The sequence below is a fragment of the Mustela nivalis genome (genome assembly GCF_964662115.1).
Source record: "Mustela nivalis genome assembly, chromosome: 18".
Classification (NCBI taxonomy): Eukaryota; Metazoa; Chordata; class Mammalia; order Carnivora; family Mustelidae; genus Mustela; species Mustela nivalis.
Genome location: NC_139037.1, coordinates 32473997 through 32493289, shown reverse-complemented (window position 1 = coordinate 32493289; position 19293 = coordinate 32473997). Strand labels below are relative to the sequence as shown.

Here is a 19293-nt window from a genome sequence, read left to right as displayed (position 1 = left end):
AACACTCTGAATACAAGGGAATCTGTATGCTCTTGGTATGGGTTTTTTAATTACTATTTTTAATTACAGTAAAGAATGCATAATATAAAATCTACAACAGATGTTAAGTATACAGTTCTGGCTCATGAAGCCTATTCACAATATTGTGCAACCATTACCACCATCCAGAACACTTTTCGTCTTTTTTTTTTTTATTTATTCATTTATTTGACAGAGACCACAAATAGGCAGAGAGTCAAATGGAGAGGGAGACAGAGAGGGGAGAGGGAAGCAGGCTCCCATCTGAGCAGGGAGCCCAATGCAGGGCTCGATCCCAGGACCCTGGGATCATGACCTGATCTGAAAGCAGAGGCTTAACCCACTGTGTCACCCAGGCTCCCCAACACTTTTCTTCTTATAAAGGTGAAACCTGGGGCACCTGGGTGGACTCAGTCGTTAAGCGTCTGCCTGACTGATATAATCACTTTCACTTGAGCCCTGTTTATACTTGTGAGCTATTTCAACAGACCGAATGTCCACCAATTGTGAGCTGGTTACATATCTACCTGAACTGAAATGGAAAGATTTCCATGTCGTATTTTTAAAGATTTTATTTATTTGACACAAAGAGAGATCACAAGCAGGCAGAGAGACAGATGCGGGGCTCAATCCCAGGACCCTGAGATCCTGACCTGAGTTGAAGACAGAGGCTTAACCCACTAAGCCACCCAGGTGCCCCTCCATGTCGTATTTTTAAATGAAGCAAGCATCTCACACAACCGTAAAGGATGCTATCCATGACTGCAAAAAAGAAAAACAAATCCGGGGCACTTAGGTGGCTCAGTATGTTGGGTGTCTGCCTTCCACTCAGGTCATGATCCCAGGGTCCTGGGATCAAGCCCTGCATTGCGCTCCCTGCCCAGTAGGGACCTTGCATCTCCCTCTCTGCCTGTCATTCTGCCTAATTGTGATCTCTCTGTCAAATAAATAGATAAAATCTTTAAAAGAAAAACCCTGTATGTATATAAATGTATTTGGTATATATGCAAAAATGTGTAAGTAGATAAAATAAAGATATTTACCAAACCAGCAATAAATGTGGTTACCCTGGAGATGGGGTGTGGGTCTGAAGAGTGGGTGGTAAAAATAAACTTAAATGTATATTCCTTACATTTCTGTATCATTTGAAGCTTTGACAACTATAATACATTCCATACGACATAAATGAAATGATTTTTAAAACCATCAAGGCCGGGGCACCAAGGTGGCTCAGTGGGTTAAGCCTCTGCCTTCTGCTCAGGTCATGATCCCAGGGTCCTGGGATCGAGTCCTGCATCGGGTTCTCTGCTCAGCAGGGAGCCTGCTTCCCCCTCTCTCTCTGCCTGCTGCTCTGCCTGCTTGTGATCTCTCTCGTCAAATAAATAAATAAAGTCTTAATAAATAAATAAATAAAACCATCAAGGCCTTTTTTTAAAGTAAACTCTACACCCAACATGGGTCACGAACTCAGGACCACAAGATCAAGGGTCTCTTGCTCTACCGACGAAGCCAGCAGGGGACCCCCTCTACAACCTTCTTGAAACCCAGCCCACTTTTGATCCCTTGCATCCCTTATTTGGCTTTGCTTCTGCTTTCCAAGCTATAGAAGTCCCTCTCTCCTTCCTCTTTCCTTGCCTTTGGTCCTTTGACAAACATTTTTTGAGTATGCATTATGTACTAAACAATGCACCAGATGCCATGGTGAGCCAAAGAGCCAAGGTCTCCCAGGGAGCTTGTAGGCTGTCCAAGAAACCAGACATCAGGCAGAGACAAATAAACCAAGCAACTGCCAAAGGATAATAGAGTTAGAAGGGAAAACAGGGCACTCTGTTTGGCTATCAAAGGGCATTAACTGGGGCACCTGGGTGGCTCACTGGGTTAAAGCCTCAGCCTTCGGCTCAGGTCATGATCACAGGATTCTGGGATCAAGTCCCACATCCGGCTCTCTGCTCTCTCCTACATCGGGAGCCTACTTCCCCCTCTCTCTCTGCCCACCTCTCTGCCTACTTGTGATCTCTGTCTGTCAAATAAATAAATAAAATCTTTGAGGGGAAAAAAAAGGGCATTAACTGAATGATTTTGAGTAAGAGGTTCAAAAAAGGTATCTATGAAGTAGAGATCTGAGCTGGATGCTAGCCAGGCAGAAGGTGGACAGTGGGACAATGGGAAGTCTTCTAGCAGAGGAGAAACACTGGCTGACTATTGCTGAGGTAAGCAAGAGGACTGACCAGAAGACCGTGACCCTGGCCAGTTCTGGGTGAGGGTGCCCGTTTTGTAAGATAAAACTGAAGAGACAGGACCAGGTTGTATGTGTTTAGGTAAAGAATTTGGGCTTTATTTTAAGGGCAATGGAAAATAATTATCGAGTTATAACCAGGGAAGGGAGAAGATCTAATTTACATTTTTTTAAAAAGATTTTATCTATTTATTTGACAGAGAGAGGAGACACAGCCAGAGAGGGAACACAAGCAGAGGAAGTGAGAGAGGTAGAAGTCAGACTCCCCACTCAGCAGGGAGCCCGATGTGGGACTCAATCCCAGAACCCTGGAATCATGACCAGAGCAAAAGAAGATACTTAACAACTGAGCCACCCCGGAGTTCCTAACTTACAATTTTTTTAAACCCTCTCTTAGGGGTGCCTGGGTGGCTCAGTGGTTTGGGCTGCTGCCTTCGGCTCGGGTCATGATCTCAGGGTCCTGGGATCGAGCCCCGCATCGGGCTCTCTGCTCCGCAGGAAGCCTGCTTCTCTCTCTCTCTCTCTCTCTGCCTACTTGTGATCTCTGTCTGTCAAATAAATAAATAAATAAATAATAAAAATAAACCCTCTCTTAAATCTACCCTACAGAAGGGGTGCCTGGGTGGCTCAGTGGGTTAAGCCGCTGTGAAAGAATGAAACCGGGCCATTATTTTATGCTACACAAAAATTAACTCAAAATAGATTAAAGCTTTGAATGTTAAGACTTGAAGCCATAAAACTCCTAGAAGAAAACATAAGGAGTAATGTCTTTGACATCAGTCTTGGCAATGATTTTTTTTGGGGAGTTGTTGACAAAAGCAAAGGCAATAAAAGCAAAAAGAAGTGGGGCTACATCAAAGTACAAAGCTTCCATAGAGCAAAGAAAAACATCAACAAAATAGAAAGGCAACCTATGGAGTGGGAGAAAGTATCTGCAAATCATGTATCCAGTAAGGGGTTAATATCCAAAATGTATAAGAGCTCACATAACTCAATGGAAAAAAAAAAAAAATCTGATTAAAAAGTGGATAGAGCGGGCGCCTGGGTGGCTCAGTCATTAAGCATCTGCTTTGGCTCAGGTCATGATCCCAGCACCCTGGGATCGAGCCCCGCATCAGGCTCCCTGCTCCGAAGGAACCCTGCTTCTCTCTCTCCCTGCTTGTATTCCCTCTCTTGCTGTGTCTCTCTATCTATGTCAAATAAATAAATAAAATCTTTTTTAAAAAGGTGTAGAGAGGGGCATCTGGGTGTCTCAGTCAGTTAAGCATTCGACTCTTGGATCTCAGCTCAAGTCTTGATCTCAGGGTCATGAGTTCAATCCCTGAGCTGGGCCACGCTGAGCATGGAAACTACTTAATTAAAAAAAGAAAAAAAGGGGGCACCTGGGTGGCTCAGTCAGTTAAGCATCTGCCTTTGGCTCACTCAGGTCATGATCCCAGGGTCCTGGGATTGAGCCCTGCATCGGGCTCCCTGCTTAGCAGGAAGCCTGCTTCTCCCTCTCCGTCTGCTGCTCTTTATTCTGATTTTCTATACTGGGTAAGTATTATTTGGTATTTTTTTTTAACTTGAAGGTAAAAATACCTTTATAAATAAAATAAGTGAATCAAACCTGTGAGATACTTTAATATGTCAATACATGATTAAGTTTTAAAAACAGTTGGTTTGGGGGCGCCTGGGTGGCTCAGTGGTTAAGTGTCTGCCTTCGGCTCAGGTCATGATCCCAGAGTCCTGGGATTGAGCCTCGCTTAGCAGGGAGCCTGCTTCCTCCCCTCTCTCTCTCTCTCTGCCTGCCTCTCTGCCTCCTTGTGATCTCTGGCTGCCAAATAAATAAAATCTTTAAAAAAAGAAAGAAAGAAAGAAAATTGAAAATAGAACTACCATGGTTGCCTGGTGACTGACTCAATTGAGCATCCGACTCTTGGTGTCAGCTCTATTCCTGATCTTGGGGTCATGGGATTAAGCCCCATGTCCACTTGGGATTCTCTCCCCGCACCTTGCCCCATCCCCCTGCACTCTCTTTCAAATAAATTTTAAAATCTGTAAGAAAAAATACAACTACTAGGGACAAAAAAGAATAACTGCCCAAGTTCTTGGTGACTAAAGATTTAAATTTTCAAAATTTGTCATTAAGCATTTGCCTTCAGCTAAGGTCATGATCTCAAGGTTCTGGGATCAACCCCTTCCTTGGGCTCCCTGCTCAGAGCGACTCTGCTTCCCTTCTCCCTCTGCCTGCTGCTGCCCACGCTATCCTCTCTCTCTCTCTCTCTGTCGAAGAAATAAACAAAATCTTTATTTTTTTTTTTAAAGATTTTATTTATTTATTTGTAAGAAAGAGGGAGAGCGAGAAAGCGATCGCAGGCAGGCAGAGGCAGCAGCAGGCTCCCTGCTGAGCAAGGACCCCCCCCCCCCCATGCAGAACACTGGGATCATGACCTGAGCCGAAGGCAGCTGCTTCACCAACTGGGCCACCCAGGCGTCCCAAATTGCACGCGGATGGCAAGAAATAAACAAAATCTTTAAAAAAAAAAAGATTTCTGGAGTCAGTACCAATTCCAAAGTCTCAACAGCGGGTGTCATAAAACCTGCTCAACTGAGTCTAACGTGGATATGCGAGCAAAGCATGTACAATACTCAAAAAACAAGGGTGTCTGGGTGGCTTAGGTCATGGCCTCAGGTTCCTGGGATCAAGCCCGGGGCTGGGCTCCCCTCTCAGTGGGAAATCGGCTTCTCCTCTTTCTCTGCCCCTCTCCCAGCTCACGCATGCTCTCTTGGCCCCTCGCGCGCTCTCTCTCTCTCTCTCTCTCAAATAAATGACTGAAATCTTTAAGAAAGAGATAATACTCAAAACACTCCAAAATTACAATAGAATAATAAGTATTGGACAAGAATAGTCTTCCCCTAAAAAAAAAAAAAGAATAGTCTTCCCCTGATGAAAGGAAGTGAGGAGAGCACAGAAATGGACCTACACAGTTAAGAGTTTGGTGACAGCCTGACGTGAGCAATCAATGGGGACAGGACAGGTTATCCAGCACAGGGTGCTGGGTCAACTGGTAATTCATAAAGAAATAAAGAAAAATTGCCCAAGTTCTTGGGGACTAAAGATTTAAATTTTCAAAATTTGTTAAGCAGAAAATTTTGGAGGCTATCTTTAGGAGTTCAGAAAAAAGAGAAGAATTTTTTTTTTTTTTTTAATTCAAAAAGTACGAACTACAGGGGCGGGTGAGTGGCTCAGTGGGTTCAAGCCTCTGCCTTCAGCTCAGGTCATGGTCTCAGGGTCCTGGGATCCAGCCCCGCATCAGCAGGGAGCCTGCTTCCCCGCCCCTACCACCTGCCTCTCTGCCAACTTACGATCTGTCAAATAAATAAATAAAAATCTAAAAAAATAAAATAAAACTACATGTTTAAAAAAAAAAAAAACATGTGGAATACACATCAATTCTAATATGGGGCTGGTAAGGGGTCAATTATTTTAGCTACTTAGGAGAGCAATTTGTTCTGATGAAGTTGACTGTGCTCACACTCCCTGAACCAGCATCTCTCTCCCAGGTACATACCCAGAATCGACCACAGGTTTTTCTTTCTCTTCCTTTCTTTTTTTTCTTAGGTAAGCTGTACTCCCAACGTGGGACCTGAACCCCAACCCCGAGATCAAGAGTTACATGCTCTAGTGACTGCACCAGCCAGGCTCCCCTAGACTAGGGGATTTTCCACACTGTGGATTGGTTGGTCATTAAATCATTTTGCGGATCAACAGCTTTTTAAATTTAAAAAAAAATTCATTTTAGGGGCGCCTGGGTGGCTCAGTGGGTTAAGCCGCTGCCTTCGGCCCAGGTCATGATCTCAGCGTCCTGGGATCGAGCCCCGCATTGGGCTCTCTGCTCCACAGGGAGCCTGCTTCCCTTTCTCTCTCCCTCTGCCTGCCTCTCTGTCTACTTGTGATCTCTGTCTGTCAAATAAATAAATAAAATCTTTAAAAAAAAAAAAAAAAAATTCATTTTAGGCATTCAGAAGGAAATGCTCTCCATCCTCCTGCTTGCTTGCTTGCTTGATTTCAAGTAAGCTCTAGGCCCAACATGGGGCTCAAACTCATGACCCAACTCACAACCCAGAGATCAAGAGTCACATGCTCTGGGGATGTGTCAGCCAGACGCCCCAGATCATCTTCTTTTCTATTTATTTTTTTAAGATTTTATTTATTTAGGGGCACCTGGGTAGCTCAGTGGGTTAAAACCTCTGCCTTCAGCTCAGGTCATGATCCCAGGATTCTGGGATCGAGCCCCACAGCCCCACCTCGGGCTCTCTGCTCAGCAGGGAGTCGGCTTCCTCCTCTCTCTCTCTGCCTGCCCCTGTGCCTACTTGTGACCTGTGTCTGTCAAAAAAATAAATAAGATCTTTTTTGTTTTTAAGATTGTATTTATGGGCGCCTGGGTGGCTCAGTGGCTTAAGCTGCTGCCTTCGGCTCAGGTCATGATCTCAGGGTCCTGGGATCGAGTCCTGCGTCGGGCTCTCTGCTCCGCAGGGGGCCTGCTTCCCTTCCTCTCTCTCTGCCTGCCTCTCTGCCTACTTGTGATCTCTGTCTGTCAAATAAATAAATAAAATCTTTAAAAAAAAAAAAAAGATTGTATTTATTTATTTGACAGACAGAGATCACAAGTAGGCAGAGAGGCAGGCAGAGAGAGGAAGGGAAGCAGGCTCCCTGCGGAGCAGAGAACCCGATCCCGATGAGGGGCTAGATCCCAGGACTCTGGGATCATGACCTGAGCCAAAGGCAGAGGCTTTAACCCACTGAGCCGCCCAGGCGCCCCCCTTAACTTCTGTTTTAAAAAATGAAGTAGAATGGAGGCGCCTGGGTGGCTCTGTCGGTTAATCGTCTGCCTCTGGCTCGAGTCAGTAACCCAGGGTCCTGGGATCGAGTCCTGCATTGGGCTCCCTGCTCAGCAGGAAGTCTGCTTCTCCCTCTCCCTCTGTCTCTCCCCCTGCTCATGCTCTCTCTCACTCTTGCTCTTAAATAAACAAATAAAATCTTTAAAAAAAAAAGAAATAGGGGGCACCTAGGTGGCTCAGTAGGTTAAAGCCTCTGCCTTCGGCTCAGGTCATGATCCCAGGGTCCTGGGATCAAGCCCCGCATTGGGCTCTCTGCTTGGCAGGGAGCTTGCTTCCCTCCCTCTCTCTGCCTGCCTCTCTGCCTACTTGTGATCTCTCTTTGTGTGTCAAATCAAATAAATAAATAATATCTTTAAAAAAAAAAAAAACTTTTTTAAATGAAACAGAGTAATATAGAAAATGCCAAGTTGCACCACTAAAAGCAGGATAAATGTATGTGTCTAGTGTACTGGTCCTGACAAAGCACAGAGACGAATGGTGATGGGGGGGGGGGATGAAGGCCAGTACTTAGAAGAAACCCCTATGGGAGTGCACCAGGAGACACGAACAAGCATCGTTCGTAACAGTAAAGCAAAGTAGCAATCAAATGCCTATTAGCAGCAAATAATGGATCCTACTGTGGATTACTAAGTAGCAACAGAAACATGACTGTCCAGGGTCACCTGGGTGGCTCTGCTGGTTGAGTGGCTGCCTTCAGCTCAGGTCATGATCCCAGCGTCCTGGGATCGAGTCTCGCATTGGGCTCCTAGCTCCTCGGGGAACCTGCTTCTCCCTCTGCCTCTGCCTGCCTGTACTGTCTCTCTGACAAACAAATAAATAAAATCTTAAAAAAAAAAAAAGAAAAGACAAGACTGTCCAGTAGCTACATCCACCAACACAAAAGGATCTTAGAATCAGTACTGGTAAACAAGTCAACCAATTCTCAGAGGAGTATTCACAATATGACACTATTTTTGTAAAATTTACAAGCAAAAACAGATAATAAATTGCTTAGGAATATATATACATGTAGTAAAACTATAGAAGAAAGCACGGGTGGGGAGCCTGGCTGGGTCAGTCAGAAGAGCATTCAACTCTTGATCTCGGGGTTATGAGTTCAAGCCCAACACTGGGTATAGAGATTACTTGATAAATGATGATAGATAGATAAAAGAAAGCAAAGGAATAGTTTTAAAAGAACAATTTTTTGTGTGTTTTTTTTTTTTTAAAGAACAAGTTCCCAGTAGTGTTGAGGTCATTCAGGACATCAAAGAATTTACTACTGTTCCATTTCCTAGGTAGGGAGGTGGGCTCACAGACGGTTCTGTGGTCATGCTTCTTAACCTCCACAGGCGTCCTTCTTTATTTTTGTACATATCAAACATTATGCCATTTTAAAAAAAGAAAGTGGTCTCTTGGATTGCACTATGTGGGAAAGAAAGGCAGAAGAAAAATGATTAAATTCCCTTACTGCCCATTGACAAGTCCTTGAAGCAGGCAGTGTGACTTTCCTCTAGAGACTCAACTGCCTGATACTGGTACTTTTCTAAAGGCCCTACTCCCAGGACCCTGTAAGTTTACTTGAACATTGAAAAACTTCCTTTGGAATCTTCCTTCATCTCTATCCTCCCCTAAGATATCTTGGCAATCATTCCCCTTAAGTATATGACCCACCCATATGCACAAGAAGGGTCTCATGACTAAGATTTTCTTAGAAGATAACAAAATGACCCTTTCCCAACATAACTGGCCCCCTCAAGGTCCTGGAAACCTCGCTTCCAAAATTCCTTGGAGCCTTAAACTATCCCTAACCCCCTCCTAACTAGTAAGGATACAATGGGCCACTCCTCCTTACCTCGGTATAGCTCTTTCTGCCCACAGGTCCTGTCCCTGTGCTTTAACAAAACCGCCCTTTCACACCAAAAATGTCTCAAGAATTTTCTTTCCTGGCCGTCGGCTTCAAACCCCAACATCTTTCCTACATCACTAAGGAGAATGGCTAGAGGCAGGGGAGTTCCACAGGGAAAGGTGCAGGTAGGCAGTAGATCGGAGCCATTGCGATTGTCTCTGAGAAATGATGGCGGGGTGGCAATGCACGGAGAAACAGATTTGAAAGGTGTTTTGAAGGTAGCACGGACTTGCTGATGCAGTGCCCATAAGGAATGAGGAGGAAGGAAAATCGTTAACCACTGGCCAATGGAACAGACTCCAAAACAGGTCCCTGCACACACAGAAACTTTTACAGCACAGCACTCTCCAGGAAGACCAACAGGGAAGAGGTTGACTAGGAGTAAATAGCGCTGAACAACTGGTAGACCACATGGAAACGAAGATGCATTGGATACGTCTCTGAACAGGGTAAAGACGAGTAGGAAAGGCAAAACTTGAGAATATTTAGAAGAAAAAGTGAATGGCTCCAAGATCCATTCTGAACACTGGAAATGGGGGAAAGAACATGAACAACTCCTAGATTTTTGGCTTAAGTATCTGGATGGATAATAAAAATATTAACAGCAAACATTTCCGTAACACTAACGATGACCAAGGTGGGGACTTCTCTAAGCATTTTGCATGCTTTATCGTGCTCAGCCCTCACACCAATCCTGGAAGGGAGCTTTTCTTATTGTTGTTAACATTTAAAAGGGAAAAACAGCAGCAGAGGAAGTCAGGTAACTTACCTGAGATCCCGCAGCCGGCAAGTGGCACGTTCGACTGCAAAAACTCTGTCCATGGAAGAGTGACGACCCGTGCGTAGCGGGCTGAGGGGTTCCTGAAGCACGAGGAGGAAGAAGAAAGCCCAGTTCTTCTAGGAGAATTCAACCTTGGAGGCAGGACTTCTGGGATTTCCTGTCCCCACCTCCCGCTCACCTCCCCAGGAGGGCACGTAAGCTGCGGAACATAATGGAAAGGAGGAGTGTTATGTTAATTTAAAAAAAAAAAAAAAAGTCCCTGAAACCTGCAGTCCCAAACTGGCCCCTGTCTGAGGGGCTAACCATTCCTGGGATGCTCAGACTGTCATTCCATTTTCTTTTTTTGTAACCATCAAAGCTATCAAGTATGTATTACGTAGCATTAGTGTACATTTTCTTTTTTTTTTTTTTTAAGATTTTTACTTATTTGAACAGAGAAACACAGCGAGAGAGGGAGCACAAGTAGGGGCAGAGGGAGAGAGAGAAGCAGACTTCCCCCTGAGCAAGAAGCCCAACGCAGGGTTCGAGCGCAGGACCCTGGGATTATGACCCAAGCCAAAACCAGACGCTTATCGACTGAGCCACCCAAGCACCCAACTATACATTTCCTTATTTGGTAAAATACACCATTTTAGCCATTTTTAAGTGTACAACTGGGTAGCATTAGGTACACTCCCATTGTGAGCAAACATCAAGCTTCATTCACATTTAACACATCTTGAGCTTTTGATATGTGCCAGGCAACCATTCTAGGCACTGAGGGAGATAAACCTGATCTTCACCGGGATGCAGCTCAACATTCTAGTTAAAGACAGACAATAAACATGAAATTCGTAAGTATATAAATGTGATTGGATCAAATATTAACAGGAGCTAGGAAGAAAACAGGACAGGGCGATAATTACCGTTGCTATGAAGAATTTTCTTTGTTTCAGCAGCGATTTGAGGCCTGAGCAAGGGGTATCTTACTATATCCGCCACTCCAGCCCTTTGGGGATAAAGCCCATCTCTATTTTGTGGGAAGTGAAGCACAGAGAGCCTCAAATTCCACAATGAATAAGTAGGAAGGCGTGGGGGCCTGACAATCATGGTAAAAGCTGGAGTGATCCAAGGACTCCTGAGGGAGGGAACATTGAGCCAAACCCAATATACAAGAGCAAGCCAAGGCCAAAAGAGCTCCACGGCGATACAAGTGCAAAGGTCCTGAGACACCTGGGCCTCTCATGGAACGACAAAGCGCCCACGTGATTGGAGTCAAATAAACCAAAGAGGGAAGTTTAGGGAATGGGGGAGGAGACTGAGGTGGCAGAAAGTCTTCTAAGAAGCAGTGACTGAGGCTGTCAGAGACAGAACCCACCAAGCCAAGCCGTGTGAATGATCAATTATCCGGTTCGGCCCAAGACAAACTGGTCACCCTAGTAAGTAATATTATTCAAACTTTATGTTAAGTGCAAAGGAAGGCAATGGAAAATTTTACGTAGGGGAGGGACAGGACCCCTGGCTACATCTGGAGGAGGGGAGGCAGCAGAAAGGGAAACAGTTGAGGGGATCTTGCAATCTTCCAGGCAAGGGTGATGGTGGCCAGGACTTGGGCAGTAGAGGTCGAGGTGAGAAGTGAGAAAATTTGGGATTCAGTTTGGGAAAAAAGTGGTGGGACATGATGGATGGGCTTTAAGGAGTGTTGGGGGAGGGGAAAAGAGAAATAACCAAAGCTGACCCACAGGTTCTTGGTTGAACACCTGGCGGATGCTGGGCCGTTTACTAAAACAGTGAAGATGGATAAACAGCAGGTTTGGGGGAGAATCCAAGTGAGTTCCCGTCCTCTAAGCAGTCCCCCAGCGCCCAGACTGAGACAGCGAGGGAGGGGAGGCTCCAAAGAACCTGAATGCCGGTTCGCTCGCCCTGGGAGTGCAGTCTCCTCTCCGGCGATTCCCCGCCCCCACACTGAAGCTCACTTTACAGAAGAAAGGCCCATCTCCAGCCACTCAGAATTACAATGGAGCGAGCGGGGTATGGAAAAGACAGGGTGTGGGGAGGAGGGGGAGCAATCAGGCCACCTTTTTTTTTTTTTTTTTTAATTAAAGACTTTTCGTTTCCATTTTATTTTTAAGTAATCGCTACCCTGAGATCAAAAGTCCTATACACCACGAACTGAGACAGCCAGGTGCCACCAGGGCCCCTTGTTTGAAAATGAGGCATCTCGGAAGTCTCTTAAAACAAGGAATGTTGGGGCGCCTGGGTGGTTCAGTGGGTTAAAGCCTCTGCCTTTGGCACAGGTCATGGTCCCCGGGTCCTGCAACCGAGCCCTGCATCGGGCTCTCTGCTTGGCGGGGAGCCTGCTTCCTCCTCTCTCTCTGCCTGCCTCTCTGCCTACTTGTGATCTGTCTGTCAAATAAATAAAAATATTTAAAACAAGGAACGTTAGGATGCCTGGCTCAGTGGGTTAAAGATCCTGCTGCCTTCGACCCAGGTCATGATCTCAGGGTCTTGGGATGGAGTTTTGCATGGGGCTCTGCTCAGCAGGAAGCCTGCTTCCCCTCCTCCCCCTCTGCCTGCCTCTCTGCCTACTTGTGATCTTTCTCTCTCTCTCTCTCTCTCTGTCAAATAAATAAATAAATAATCTTTTTTAAAAAAACATATTTAAGGCGTGTGGTTTTTGTTTTTGCTTTTGTTTTTAAGGTTTCACTTATTGGAGCATTTGGGTGGCTCAGTGGGTTAAAACCTCTGCCTTTGGCTCAGGTCATGATCCCAGGATCCTGGGATCAAGCCCCACATCAGGCTCCCACCCCCCTCTTTCTCTTTGCCTGCCTCTCTGCCTACTTGTGATCTCTGTCTTTCAAATAAATAAATAAAATTTTTAGGGGCGCCTGGGTGGCTCAGTGGGTTAAGCCTCTGCCTTCAGCTCAGGTCATGATCTCATGATCCAGGGTCCTAGAATTGAGCCCCGCATTGGGCTCTCTGCTCAGCAGGGAGCCTGCTTCCTCCTCTCTCTGCCGCCTGCCTCTCTGCCTACTTATGATCTCTGTCTCTCTGTCAAATAAATAAATAAAATCTTTTTTTTTTAATCTTAAAAAAAAAAAAGGATTTCACTTATTTGAGAGAGATTGCAGAAGCAGGGGGAGGGATAGAAGGAGCTGGAGAAGCCAACCTCCAGCTGAGCAGGAAGCCAGATCCCAGGCTTGGTCCTGGGACTCCAGGACCATGACCTGAGCCCATGGCAGACATTTAACAGACTAAGCGACCCAGGTGCCCCTAAGTTGTGTTATAAAAGCCTTTTTATTTACAAAAACTATTAGCAAAAAAATTAGCAAAGATGTATTTAAATTTACTAAAATTAGAGTGTTTCTGTCGCGAGCAAAACCCCTGCGTCCCGCCAGGAGGTCGCAGGGTGTAAAGAGGAGATAGAGAGATGGATTATGATGTAACTCATTTGATCTTTATTGGGACAAAGTCCGCACCACAATCGTGGCCCGGTCACGGTCCGTTGACATTGTCACGGAGAAGGAGACGTCGCCTCACAATCTAGACAGAGAGGTCACTGCAGAAGTTGAGACTGAGAACCAGCGAGTGGTCGGCAACGAAACTGTCGGGGGGTCGGTAGCACCAGCGATGATGTCCTCCCGACAGGGAACTCTCTTCACCTCAGTCCAACCTGATGCCTCTTTATATACTGTGCTAAGTCTCCTTCATAAACATATTACATCACTTATGCTTACACACCAACAACATACACACGTCGTAAACATGTTTTGGTTTACGATATTTCGCGCAAGTTATAATATTTATAACTTGTTACTCCGCGCTAATCTTATCACTACACGCATATGGTCTAGGCTTATTTGCTATGTGGTTAGTTTGTATTTTGTTCCTTTTGCCTGTTTTTCATTTAGTAGGGCTTTGCTCGTACTACATATTATTTATTTATTTATTTATTACACTTTATTTATTAAAGATTCGTACTCACTACAGTTTCCCAGTTGTTTTTTGAGTGTGTTGGGTTAAACAGGTTGTCTCTAAGTAAAAGAGGACCACACAAAATTAGCTCTCATTTGATAACTTTTTTTTTTAAGATTTTATTTATTTATTTGACAGAGATCACAAGTAGGCAGAGAGGCAGGCAGAGAGAGTGAGGGGGAAGCGGGCTCCCCACTGAGCAGAGAGCCCAATGTGGGGCTCCATCCCAGGGTCCTGGAATCATGACCTGAGCCCAAGGCAGAGGCTTTAACCCACTGAGCCACCCAGGCGCCCCTTGTTTGATAACTCTTGCTAAAACATTTCTGATACTTTCCAGAAACTCTGGAGATGGGCGGGTCTGAGGACAGAGTAGGACATCCTTTTGCAGAATAGGAAGCTGCTACAGTCCTAAGAAGGACCTAATCTAGTGAGAGAGCACTAAAATATTTTTCGATGATAGATTATTGATGTAGGAAACATTAGGGTTCGAAGCCCGTGGCCAAGAAAGAATTCTTGAGACATCTTTGGTGTAAAACGTTGGTTTTATTGAAGCACAGGGACAGGACCCCTGGGCAGAAAGAGCTACACTTGGGGTCATTAAGGAGTGACCCATTATATCCTTCCAGGTTGGGAGGGGGTTAGGGATAGTGTAAGTCTCAAAGGAATTCTGGAAGCAAGGTTTCCAGGACCCTGAGGGGCTAGCTATTACTGGGAGAGGGTTATTTTGTCATCGTCTAAGAAAACCTCAGTCATGAGACCCCAGATAATTACCATCTCATGTCTTGGTGGGTTAAAAATCTTAAAAAAAAAAAAAAAAAAAGGTCCTTTGGTAGTGGACAAAAATCCTCTTCCAGTCCAGGAGTTGAACCAATCATTAAAGGAAAGAGATGGATCATTCAAAGCACCCACTTTTTAAAAGATATTATTTATTTATTTGACAGAAAGAGAGACAGCAAGAGAGCAAACACAAGCAGGGGGAGTGGGAGAGGGAGAAGCAGGCTTTCGGCTGAGCAGGGAGCCAGATGTGGGTCTCTATCTCAGTACACGGGGCTCCTGACCTGAGCCAACAACGACCAAGCCGCCCAGGGACCCTTAAAGCAACAACTTGAGTATTCATGTCAGAGTCCCAGAAATACTTTGTGTTAATCTGGAACATACACATCGCATTCAGTATTTATGATAGCAGCACACGTTTCAGCTTGTGTAGCAGTTAAAATATCTAATGTGCTATTTTGTAAAACCGCTTTACACATTTGTGTCAGTTCAGTATTTAGTAGATAAATGCTATTTTGAGCGTCACTGAGGGCTTTGTGTACTTACTAAGAGTTTCTATGTGCCGAACAACATTCCCCAGTCCCAAAGAGGGAACTAAAATGGATGTCAGTTGGTTATAACAATGAGACATAGAACTTGTCCAACATTATTTTAACTTTGGATGGTTAACCAGGTTGATAATGGTCTTAATAATGCATCCGTGCCTCTAAGCAAAACCTAGGGTACAGGGGCCTGTGCAGCCTGGGGGAAGCCATGAACACAAGTTAGAGCCACATAGCCATTGGGTCCCATTAGGAGGTAGTCATATAATTCCGGGCCCTTTCAACTGCAGTCAAGGTGTCAAGGGCTAGTCAGTTTGGAGGGCCATCTTTTGAATTTGTGTAATAAAAGACAGTCCATTGTTACTTTGCAGGGACACCGGGAGTCCAAATCTAAGGACAATTTCTCTTAGACTTAATATTTGTTTATCTTACGCTATGTTCTTGGTTGCATGGTTTACCAAATTGTTTCCCCTAGATCCTAAGGTCCTATCCTTTGATGTCCTTTGAGGTGAATTATAGTTCTGTCCTTAGGCGTACAGCCTTAAGTAGAGTAATAATTTCAGGCCCCTGTTTGATTGGGGAGTTATGGCTTGATAATAATCCTTCGTTCTTCCAAATGGCTCTGTGAGCATGTAGGACTAGGAAAGCATATTTGGAGTCAGAATAAATATTAATTTATAGTGCTTTGGTGATTGCAAAGCACAAGTGAACACTACAGCATACCCAGCTTTTCTTACTCCTTTTTCCATGAAACCATTGCCATCAGTAAACCAACTGTCATCTGTATTTTCAATAGGGGCATCTTTTAAATTTGGTTGACTGGGGTACCTGGGTGGCTCAGTGGGTTGAGCCTCTGCCTTCAGCTTGGATAATGATCTCAGGGTCTTGGGATCGAGCCCTGCGTCAGGCTCTCTACGCGGCGGGGAGCTTGCTTCCCCCTCTCTCTGCCTGCCTCTCTGCCTACTTGTGATCTCTGTCTGTTAAATAAATAAATAAAATCTTTATAAAAAAAATTAGTTGACTAGCATAAACAAGACCAGTAACCTCTGAACACTTGTGCTCTATAGAAGGACGAGGTCAGGTCCAGGCATAAAGGTAGCGGAGCTTAAAGTTTGACAGGTTTCAAGTGTTATTTCAGGCAAATCTGTAAGTGTAGCCTGGTATTTAATAAGTGGGCCTCCCATCATCCATTGGTGGCCTTGGCCTCTAAGACACTCTGGACCTGATGTGAAGTCATTACAATCAGGGATGGTCCCATAGTGAGCTTTGAAGCTCCGACCAGGAGAACTGTTGTATGCTTGGCAAAAGCCTTTGTTTGCAATTGTCAAGAGAAGTGGCTTTTAGGATAAATATAACTAAGGGATAATACTACCAAGAAGACTTCTTTGTTTGAGGTACAGCCTTAACAGTGTGTTAATTATGAGGACTCACTGGCAAGTGGGAGAAGACTTGTCTCAGGAGATAAGGGCATCCGCAGCTGCATCATCAAGTCCAATCATAGGGAAAGTGGGGTCATCCATTATCTCCACAAAGTCCATAGTTAACCCGATAGACTGGATATGCTCTGACTTTTAGGAAAAAAAATTCATCATCCCAGCCCCCTAGAATGGTTCAAGATGCCAGTTGCGTTATACAATCCTTAGGGAATTGATCCTATTTCCCAGTTGTTCAAATCATCATATGCCCATGGGGTCCTGTTATTATCCCCACAGAATAACAACCAAGAAGACTGTCTATACATGAGCTACTGCGGTAATTTCTCTGAAGTTTATCTCAAGTTCTCTAGCTTAAGTAAACGGCAAACATTCAAAGACAATCAGATCTAGAATTTGACATCCACAAAGGTGTGTTATTGAAACAGAATTTTTCTCTCTAAAATAACCCTCACTTTTAACCAGAGATAGCCAAACCAGGACTAATTTATTTGAAAAACAAGGTCCATTTTGACAGACTTGGCCTAATTTACATAAGGTCAGCAAGAATAATGATTGATCATATAGATCTTTAAAATTTGCTTTGCTGGAAAAAAAAAAAAAAATTTGCTTTGCTGGGACTCTTGTAAGGGATCTCTAAGTTGAGAGAGGCCAGAAGCCAAGCCAAGTACTTGCCATCAGAGATGGTCAGCAATACCTGTCGATGTGCAGATTCCTCTTCATGAAGTCTCCAGTGTATTCCGAGGTTCCTGCACCTGTCCGGAAATGACATTCTTTACTCACCCAGTGAGGCTGCTGGGAACCTGTAAGCAAGGTACTGAAAGACCCGCGGATCCCCTTACCCAAGAATCCAACACTGCCACTGGATGCAATCAGCAAGAGGTTCTTTATTGTTACGCAGGCGCCTGCGGGTGGTCAGCAGCTCCTGCTAGCTGAGCACACCTGGCTGGGGTGGTGCAGGATTTTTATAGACAGGTACAAACAAGTCCCGGATGGGACGGGGCCGATTGGCTGACAATTTGAACATTTGAAAAAAGGCATACTTGGTGTTAGTGGATTGGCCCTGGAAAACCCCCATGCACGAAGAAAAAGGGCGGGAAGGGGAAACAAAGAGGAGAAGCTTGACCCCATCACTCAGCAGAAAGGCATCCTGTCTACGTGACCTATGTGACCATGCAGCCCCCTTGCCTACGTGACCATGCCCCGGCTATTAGGAGAGGGTATCTTGTTCAAACAGGAGTCAAGTGTCATGCCCTAAAAGCCAAGCGGTTACAGAAAGGCAAAAGAGCAGTTACGTTGAATTCAACCCTGGGGGAAGGGTCTTTTCATTGCAAGGGGAGGAGGGGTACTTTTACACAACAAAAGAGCAGTTAATTACTTAACAACGGGGGGGGGGGTGTCTTTCAGTACCAGGCCAACAGTTCCAAGGGGCTTTTTGGCTCCAGGTTTCATAAAGTCAACCTCACTTCCTCAAAGCTGTTTGGTCATATCTGAGTCTATGCATGTCTCTCTCAAAGAAGACAGTCCAGGGGACGCCTGGGTGGCTCAGTGGGTTAAGCCTCTGCCTTTGGCTCGGGTTATGATCTCAGGGTTCTAAAATCGAGCCCCACATCAGGCTCTCTGCTCAGTGGGGAGCCTGCTTTGCCCTCTTTGTGCCTGCCTCTCTGCCTACCTGTGATCTCTCTTTCTCTCTCTCTATCAAATAAATAAAGAAATAAATAAATATCTTTAAAAAAAAAAAAAAAAAAAGGACACTCCAGTCATAGCCGTGGTAAAATAACCAATGTTTCCAATGGTTAAATAAAACCTTAAAAAAAAAAAAAAAGTTTCCTCTTGGAGAAGATTCATAAAAAGGACTGTTAGGACAAACAACAAGTAAAGATATTCAATATCTTTAAGATCAAAACTGAAATGGGTAAGAATTTCCAGAACTAACTAAACGCTGCCTCCAAACTGAACAGGAATTAATAACATGGGACCAAATGAACTAAAGAGATCATCTCTTACAAGGGGAACAGATTCTCATCGAATTTATGCAAATGACAGAGATTGCCATGGAGAAAAGAATACTTACTGAGACCTTTTTCATTTCAGAGGGTTCAGGTAGGAAAGTTAAACGCTTTGATTTGTTTACAAATAAATACTTGATCCCGTTTCTGTAGGTCATAGATATCTTAAGAGAAAGTTTCCTTAATCTGGCAGAGCAAACATTAGAGAACCAACGGTGTTTCAAACAAGAGTCACAATAGCATAATCTCTTTAGTTCATTTAGTCTCTGTTACTAATTCTTGTTCAGTTTGAATGCAGCGTTTAGTTAGTTCTGGAAATTCCTACCCATTTCAGTTTTGATCTTAAAGATATTGAAGAGGGCGCCTGGGTGGCTCAGTGGGTTAAGCCGCTGCTGCCTTCGGCTCAGGTCATGATCTCAGAGTCCTGGGATTGAGTCCGCGTCGGGCTCTCTGCTCAGTGGGGAGCCGGCTTCCTCCCCTCTCTCTCTGCCTCCTCTCTGCCTACTTGTGATCTCTCTCTGTCAAATAAATAAATAAATAATTTTAAAAAAAGATATTGAAGGGGCGCCTGGGTGGCTCAGTGGGTTAAGCCGCTGCCTTCGGCTCAGGTCAGGGTCCTGGGATCGAGTCCCACATCGGGCTCTCTGCTCGGCAGGGAGCCTGCTTCCTCCTCTCTCTCTGCCTGCCTCTCTGCTTACTTGTGATCCTGCTTACTTGTGATCCTTTTTATGAATCTTCTTCAAGAGGAAACGTACTCTTTTTTTTTTTTTTAAG

At 44.7% G+C, this 19293-nt stretch overlaps 1 protein-coding gene across 4 annotated transcripts in view; it reads right to left on the bottom strand.

Moving 5' to 3' along the window:
• The window catches only part of LOC309853403 (uncharacterized protein), an 86124-nt gene that overhangs the window by 60439 nt on the left and 6392 nt on the right, over positions 1–19293 (bottom strand). For 2 of the 4 annotated variants that reach the window (XM_082711342.1, XM_082711344.1), the window contains exons 2-3: positions 17208–17265; positions 9796–10006 (exon numbers count right to left, since the gene is read on the bottom strand). The gene's annotated coding sequence lies outside the window, so the exon portion shown is untranslated. Of the gene's footprint in view, positions 1–9795; positions 10007–10712; positions 10958–17207; positions 17266–19293 lie in introns of those variants that run through there. The other 2 variants (XM_082711345.1, XM_082711343.1) reach the window with 2 other exon arrangements.